Consider the following 8,166-nt stretch of genomic DNA (forward strand, 5'->3'; position numbering starts at 1 on the left):
CAGTTTAGATTCCGCAAATCATAGGCACAAAATATTTTATTTATTTATTTGTAAATTTGATATTTTTTCTATTTTTAAAAAATTGTATCCATGCGTTCAAATCCAGGTTCAGTGAAAGGTTCCAACTGTAAAGAACTGGCAGCAAAACCAGACGTCGATGGATTTCTAGTAGGTGGAGCATCTCTCAAGCCAGAATTTGTTGAAATCATCAATGCATGCCAGTAGATCTACAGATTTTTATCATCAGCTGGAAAGGATTATTTCTATTTGGTTTTATTAGTAGTATTATTATTATTTTAAAAATATTATCTTTTTTTTCTTCTTTATTATGGTCTCTTGCGAGTGTCCTGAGGATGATAATAGATATCACGATTTCAAAGCGATTTCTATTTGCTTGTATTTATTATGATGAACAGATATAGATAGATAGTGTTATCTATATAGTAGTTATCTTTAGATATAGACAGTGCTATCTATATAGTAGTTATCTTTAGATATAGACAGTGCTATCTATATTGTAGTTATCTTTAGATATAGACAGTGCTATCTATATAGTATAAATAATAATAATGATGATGTACATTTAGTGTATGGCTTTCAATACAATTACATCTCATGAAAGCACTTTACAATAGAAATCCAAGTCATTTAATGTCAGGCGATATTACTCTATTTTTTTCCGACAGAGACAACGAACAGCCATGTACTCATTTTACATCTGAGTACGGTGAGAGAATGTGAGTATGGGGCCTTTTTCAAGGACTCAACCCTGCGCTGCTCAGAGCGGGTCTCGAAACCTGGACCTTCCGATGCGAAAGTAGAGTCACAGAACAGGGAGGGGCTCTTTCTGTCGACCACATAGCCTCACAATTAATTAAAATATATTTCTAATTTCAACAATTTTTGGAGTAAACACATAGTCCTTGGTATCAAACATATTGTAAATTTGACGCTGATCACGAATCTGACGTCAAAGCAGCGAAAATCCGAAAAATTGTTCACTTTTTTATACTGCCACGCCCCGGATAGCGGATCATCTCGAAACATATGTCATATTTTGACACCTGTGCTCAGTCTCGTGAAATTTGGTGATGGTCCCGTCTTTATGACGTCGGGCCAGACAGAATGGCGCCAGATGTCACAGTTGATACAGAAGAACAGTGGTGTTCTTTGCTTAGTTGATGGTTGAAGGGAAGGGATAAATGGGGCTTGGTTTTTTCTCTCTCTGATATAGGTGCCTATTGCCTTTTTATCTCTCTCTCTCTCTCTCTCTCTCTCTCTCTCTCTCTCTCTCTCTCTATATATATATATATATATATATATATATATATATATATATATATATATATATATATTTTTTTTTTTTTTTTTCGCAACCACCCATTAAATAACCAGGTTATACAGAGATACAATAAAACAATGGTGATTGGCTTATTTGTGTGTGTGTTTTTTTTCCTTTGGACTATGGTTTGAAATTTGAGAGATTCTTTGGTTGTATTTATAAGCTGCATAACCACTAAGTTTCGGTAACAAAGGTATTGTAGCCTGCTTTATAAAGTAAAATAAAAAACAAACACTTTCTGGCCTTTTATTTGAATATTATTGTAGGCCTTTAAAATGTTATGTGAAAAGGACAACTCATTAAATGTTTACAAAAAGTAAATTTATGTCTAATGATAAGAATGGATTTATACTAGTTATAATATATTACATGATACAAAATGTTCGTGTTATTTTTACATTTTGCTTGTGTTTGAGAGACCGAGAAATTTTTCTACTTTTTGATAGATTACAATTATCATAACTGATTAAGCTATGTTAAGTAACTGCACTGCTAATCATGCCTGGTGGAACATTCCGGGAGTTCTGGACCAAATATCCGGCTTTCAAAGACTGGTTAAAAAAATACTAGCAATAATCTTGAAACATACTGCATATTGTGTAAAAAGACTATATCAAGACCATGGGGAGGTCTGCTTTGACTTCCCACAAGGGAACAATCACAAACCACTAGCATTAGTTATATCTAGGAGTGACAGGAGGTCGTTACTTAATTTTGTTGCAAAGCCGTCTGCGTCTACTAGCTCTTGCGCTTCTGATTCAACGCAGGCACAGGTGATGCCAAAGCCTTCATCATTAGATAGTTTTGTGTGTAAGTCTAATGTCATTGATGCTGAGATTTGGTTTGTGTGTGTGAACGGCAATGAAAAACCACTCTGCCAGTTCGAATGAAGACACAATGTGGAACAAACCCTCGGCCCCTTCGCATTCTCGAAACAAATAAATGAAAATGGCGAGAAAATGCTAGATCTTTGCTTGAATGACAATTTGAAAATTATGAAATTGTTCTATCGAAGGATAAACATCCACAAAACAACATGGACATTGCGTGATAAAAAAAAAACGAATGAAATGGATTATATATTATGTGCAAACAAAAGATGGGCCAAATTTATTTATTGAAGATGTAATTATCAAAAGAGGAATCGATGCTGGGTCTGACCATGAATTAGTGTTAGCTAAATTAAAACTGACACTTTAAAACATCCCCCGAAAAATCCGTTTTGATTTTGAAAAACTCTACCAACAGGGAAATATATAGTGAACTATAGGATGGACAAAACGAACAGCTAACAAGGAAACAAAATGGAAGTTACTCAAAGAAACAAACACACAAAAACTGTAGCAAGAAATATTGGAAGAAAAAGAGGGAAACGTAAGGAGTGGATCAAGCTTTGACAGCTATTGACAATAGCAAAATTGAAAAGGTTGAAAAATGGCATGCAAAACATAAGGCAAAAAGAAGAATACATAGTACTCGACTCATCTGTCACTGATTTTATGACATTAAAATCATATGATATTTTCAACTACAATCGGACTAATGATTTTACAAAAAGGTCCCCACAAAAGTATAGCTGTAAATTAGTAAACAAGTCTTCTGATTAAATTAAAATAAAATTTTATTTTAAAAGATAAAGAAAAGGTAAAATAATAATACAACCACACAAACAAATCTTGTCTTGTTGTCGTCTCGGATTTGCTCCTCTGTAGTCTTGACACGGCGTTGCTACGATTTTTCATGAGATGTGTAGCACTTCACTTGATACCGATAACGACCCAACAAATATTGAGAAATACTGTGCTTCTCAAATTTCCTTTACGTACAGGACTTTGCACTATCCTTTTGGATCTGGATAGCGACTTGGCCGACTCAATTGTTAACGGGCACTTTTTTACTATCACACACTTTTATTGAGATGTGATATCACGACTTATTATGTCGCTTTTTATTTCGTCACCGACAGACCAGCTTTTGATATCATAAAACACAGTGTTTGGTCTCCTGTGTTATATTTGTTATATTCTGTACCGGCCTGTATAACACAGTTTCGGCCTTCTCTGTATTATACTTTTATTGGGACATATAGTAACAGATTTTGCCTTCTCTGTACTATGATTTGGATACCCGTAGATATGAATTTAAATGACATCTACTCATATTGTATAATAATAATAATAATAATAATAATAATAATAATAATAATAATAATTATTATTATTATTATTATTATTATTATTATTATTATTATTATTATTATTATTATTATTATTATTATTATTATTATTATTATTATACAATATGAGCAGATGTCATTTAAATTCATATCTAATGCGTGGGTTTTTGACAATTAGCCAGTCTGGAGTTCAGAGTTTGGATCTAAATAAATTAGGCTATCTGTTATTGAAATTTTAAAACCCGCCAATATAATTGACTATTATTTTCTGAAGGTTGGAGGGAGGAGGTCTGCATTGAAGCTAACGATCTTAAAGTTGTCCATGGTGAGGGCTGATGGGGCTATCCTTTTACCACACTGTCATGGAAGAGTTGATGTTGATGTTGTGCCTGTTATAGCAATCGGTCTCCGGCGAGGAATTCTAGGGACGCGACGTGTACGCTTGCTACATGTGCCCATTTTATCCACTGATGTGGAATCAAACAATAAAAACGAAACCCTTTGATGGTCACGCAAATAAACAAACAGTTCCTGGCACGCTCAAAAGCATTGAAGAGGACAAGATCATGACAACCTTTGGGCCCATGTCTACACATAAGGACCAGCTTTCAATGCAATCACATAAATCAGATGTTTCAATAACGATCAAATTTCCATCCATATTGTCACCCGAAAAACAGAAACCATTCTGCCACTTATTTCTCAAGCCATGTCTCAAATATATTATGAACCATCAGTGAAATCCTGAGGACCATTCTGAGAGAAACGAATTGAAATAAAATATACTTTTTTGATAGTTCCCTGTCGACATTCCAAGCTCTATACAAACCTAGGGAGACTAGTTGTAACTCTGTTACAACCTCCAACATCATCCAAAATATGGAAGCAGATGAACCAGCAAACTATGTTTGAAAACATTGAAAATAAATGATTTTATTTTAAATTGAATTACTATAGGAGTGGACAATGAGCAAAATTGGATATAATGTGTACAGCCACAAGACGAATGAAGGAATACTCACAGACAAGACGATATCGACATAACATATGACAAATCATCTCAAAACGGTAATATGTCGGACTGAGCCGGGTGTCTAAAATTAAATTTCAAGTTCGGCACGTAAAATCTGAGTTAAAATCTAAGCATTCGTTGAAGAGAGCGAGTTTTGTTTCTTAAACGTCTAAATACTTAAATTTCCTATTTCTTATCCTTTTGACCTTGAATTCAATTTTCTTTATCTAATAGGCTTCAACTGTCGTAACGTCACTTCCCTGACGTAATGACGCAAAGTAACTTGGTAACTGGTTCTAAACTATCGGAACAATGGCGGAAGCCCTTATGAAATACTTCTCTGCCTGACAAGCATAAAAATGTATCCAGAGGAGAAAAACATGACAAATCTGATCATGTTTTGACTTTTATACATTCTGATCACATAACATGTGGAAAAGTTCTAGCCAGCATGAAGAATAAAAAGTACCGATTTTCTTTGTTTAAAACCAAGCTGCTCGCCGCCGGGCGGACGTGACATCAGACCATTGAATTCTATTCATTCCAGCATAATATTAGAGTGCCGAGTTGAATCACATATCTTACCAGAAAATTGGCCATTGTTTGGTCAACCAAATACTGATCAAAACCCGAAACGACCATTCTCTTATTTAGCATTCACCTTAACTATTCCATTCACACATACTATTTCATTCGTCCTTAGTGTTTCATTCATCGTGTATTGTTGATAAAGGGGAAACCGGAAACATCCACAGTATCCGCCTTCGTTTAATAAATTGAACCTTACATTTCGACACTTATTTTTCAAGAATAAAAAAAAGAAAAAATTCTTTAACTACTTGCCCCCCCCCCCCCCAATCATATAATCCGATAAAGCAATTTTCATATGCTATTGCTATGTCTTACATACTATTTTCTCCTTATTCCAGAAAAACGTCCTTTTATTTCATATTCCCCTAGTAAATTCAGTAAATACGATGATCCCAGTAACATAACTCTGTCTGTAAGTACTCGTGAATTCATCAATATTTGTAACCCATTGTATTGGTATGGGTTAAACTAGATCCTAAAAACTGAATCCTGTCAAACACGAATTGAAACTCATGTTGAATTTTACACGCTTTATCTTGGAGAATGAATATAGTTTCTTAATTTTCAAAAGAATAAAATTTCATTAATCTGACCATTGTGACCTTAGGTTCTTTTTTGTTTTGGTGTCTGCCTGGCCCGACAGGATATATTTGACTGAGGCGATGGGTCATATTTAATACATCTGATATCAATTATTATTACACCTACAATCTTGGAATATAAAATGTATTCAACGATTGCACATTATTTCGCATATTCTATTAGATTAAGTGTAGTTGATTGTCCATCTGATATTATCTTTTGGTGCCTACGAATAGGAATGCAAAGTAAAAATAGAGAGGTCCAAGTGATATGCTCCGAAAAAAGATATGCCGAAAATTCAAACGATTGTTCACTAATTTGCGGGAGGTTTTAGTTTAGATAAGATTGTTCTATCGCTAATAGATCTTAGATTTCTACTTTCAAAATGGGTATGTGTGCAAGATCATATTAACATACAGGGGCATGTCTGTTTAGTGTTTTATATACATACTTTTTATATACATACTTGCGTTTCTCAACAGGTAACCATTGCAGCTCACTCAGGAGATCAGAGGCAGATGAATATTTTTTTGCCTATTTTCAGAACTTGTCTAGCAACGTTGTTTTGTACCACATGAAGGTTTTAAATATTTTTTGGAGATGCTATAAAGAAGAGGTTGTAATAATCTAATTTTGATAACACTTAGACATTTATCAGAAGTTCAGCTATTTTCAAAGGGATCATGTGTCTATTTTTTCTTATTTTTCATATTTCAAAAATTACATGCATTTGATAAGGTGTTTAACTTGAACTGACATTGGAAGGTTGCAACCAAGAACACCAAGCTCTATACCCATCTCTTAGGAGAGAAAAAAGAAGTTTTTACATGGTTCAATATCCACTAAATATGTTCAAAGTGTATTTCAAGGAATTGTCTTTTGACAAGGGGGCGGGGGGAAGAATACATCTTTTCCGGCAAAAATTGCCATTTCCCACAAGAATTGATCTTTTGGCTGAATACATTGTTACCCTTTTGTACTACAATTATTCGTGTCCCTGGTTCACTCCCCACTGCTGCCTTTTTCCCATAACTTTGTCGGGTTTCGGCGGGTTTCGTAGAAAGAACAACCGCCCCAACAGTACATCTCCACCGTATTCTGCTCTTTGTCTACTCCTTCATCTCTCCCCAGGACATTCCAGCCAACTTCACCTCTTCCTCACAAGACCTTCTCCATGTTCTCTTTGGCCTTCCAACCTTCCTTGGTCCCTCAGGGTTCCAGTCCACAGCTTGTCTCGTAATGTCTGTTGTTGGTTTTCTAAAAGTGTGACCAACCCATTTCCATTTTCTTGTTGAAATTTGTTTGCTAGTTTCCCACTGTCCAGCTTTTAACCTCCTCACCCTATTCAATTTTCATCATCTAAATCACATCGACATAATAACGTTTTAGATCACAATGTGCCTATCCGTTTTTATTTTAAAATTAATAATGAACTGTAATAAAAAAGATATACATATATATAATATATATATATATATATATATATATATATATATATATATATAAAATATATACATTTATATATAAGATACGATAAGATATACTTTATTGATCCTGAAGGGATATATATATATATATATATATATATATATATATTATATATATATATATATATATATATATATATATATATAATATATATATATATATTTATTATATCTTTTTTATTGCAGTCCATCATTACTTTTAAAATAAAAACGGATAGGGGATAGGCACATTTGTGATCCAACACGGTAGAATGTCGATGTGATTTAGATGATGAAAATTGAGTTTACAGCCAATAAAAATATTTGTTGAAAAAATACTTAGACTCGGAAACCAAATTAAATTTCGTTGTTTCAACAACTGGATGTTTAGAATATCATATGAACAGATGGCATTCAAATTAATATATTATGTGTGGGATTTTGACAATTGGCGTCTGATACTCTGAGTAAGGAGATCAAAATATATTAGGTCATCTGTTACTGAAATTAATTGTTTTTTTTTAAACCTCACGTAATTGACTATTATTTTCGAAAGGTTGGAGAGGGGGGGGGGGGGGGGGGAGGTCTGGTTGGCGTCCGTGCACAGATTGATATAAATATTATCGAACAATGAACTAAGACTCATACTGATTCGAGTCTGATCGATCAATATGATGGACTGAACATGGCGCCGCTCAAGGACTGGATTAACCCTCTTCTTACCAACAATAGTAAAATCGTCACATTCGTTACAATACAACCAACAGTTTTCTTTTTCAAATTCCTCTTGTTCATCATACAATTTAAAAACAATGAACAGTGTGTTGCACTACAAGTTACCCTTTTGTACTACAATTATTCGTGTCCCTGGTTCACTCCCCACTGCTGTGTTGTAGAGGAGTGTGTTTTGCTAAAGAACTCATGTTTTGCGAGAACTTACTGCTATTGTTTGTGAGTGATAAAAAAATCAATTTTTGTGTTAGTTGGGAGTAAGGTT

Source organism: Berghia stephanieae, chromosome 4, assembly GCF_034508935.2.
Source record: "Berghia stephanieae isolate SIO BIC M18660-M18661 chromosome 4, UCSD_Bste_1.3, whole genome shotgun sequence".
NCBI lineage: Eukaryota > Metazoa > Mollusca > Gastropoda > Nudibranchia > Aeolidiidae > Berghia > Berghia stephanieae.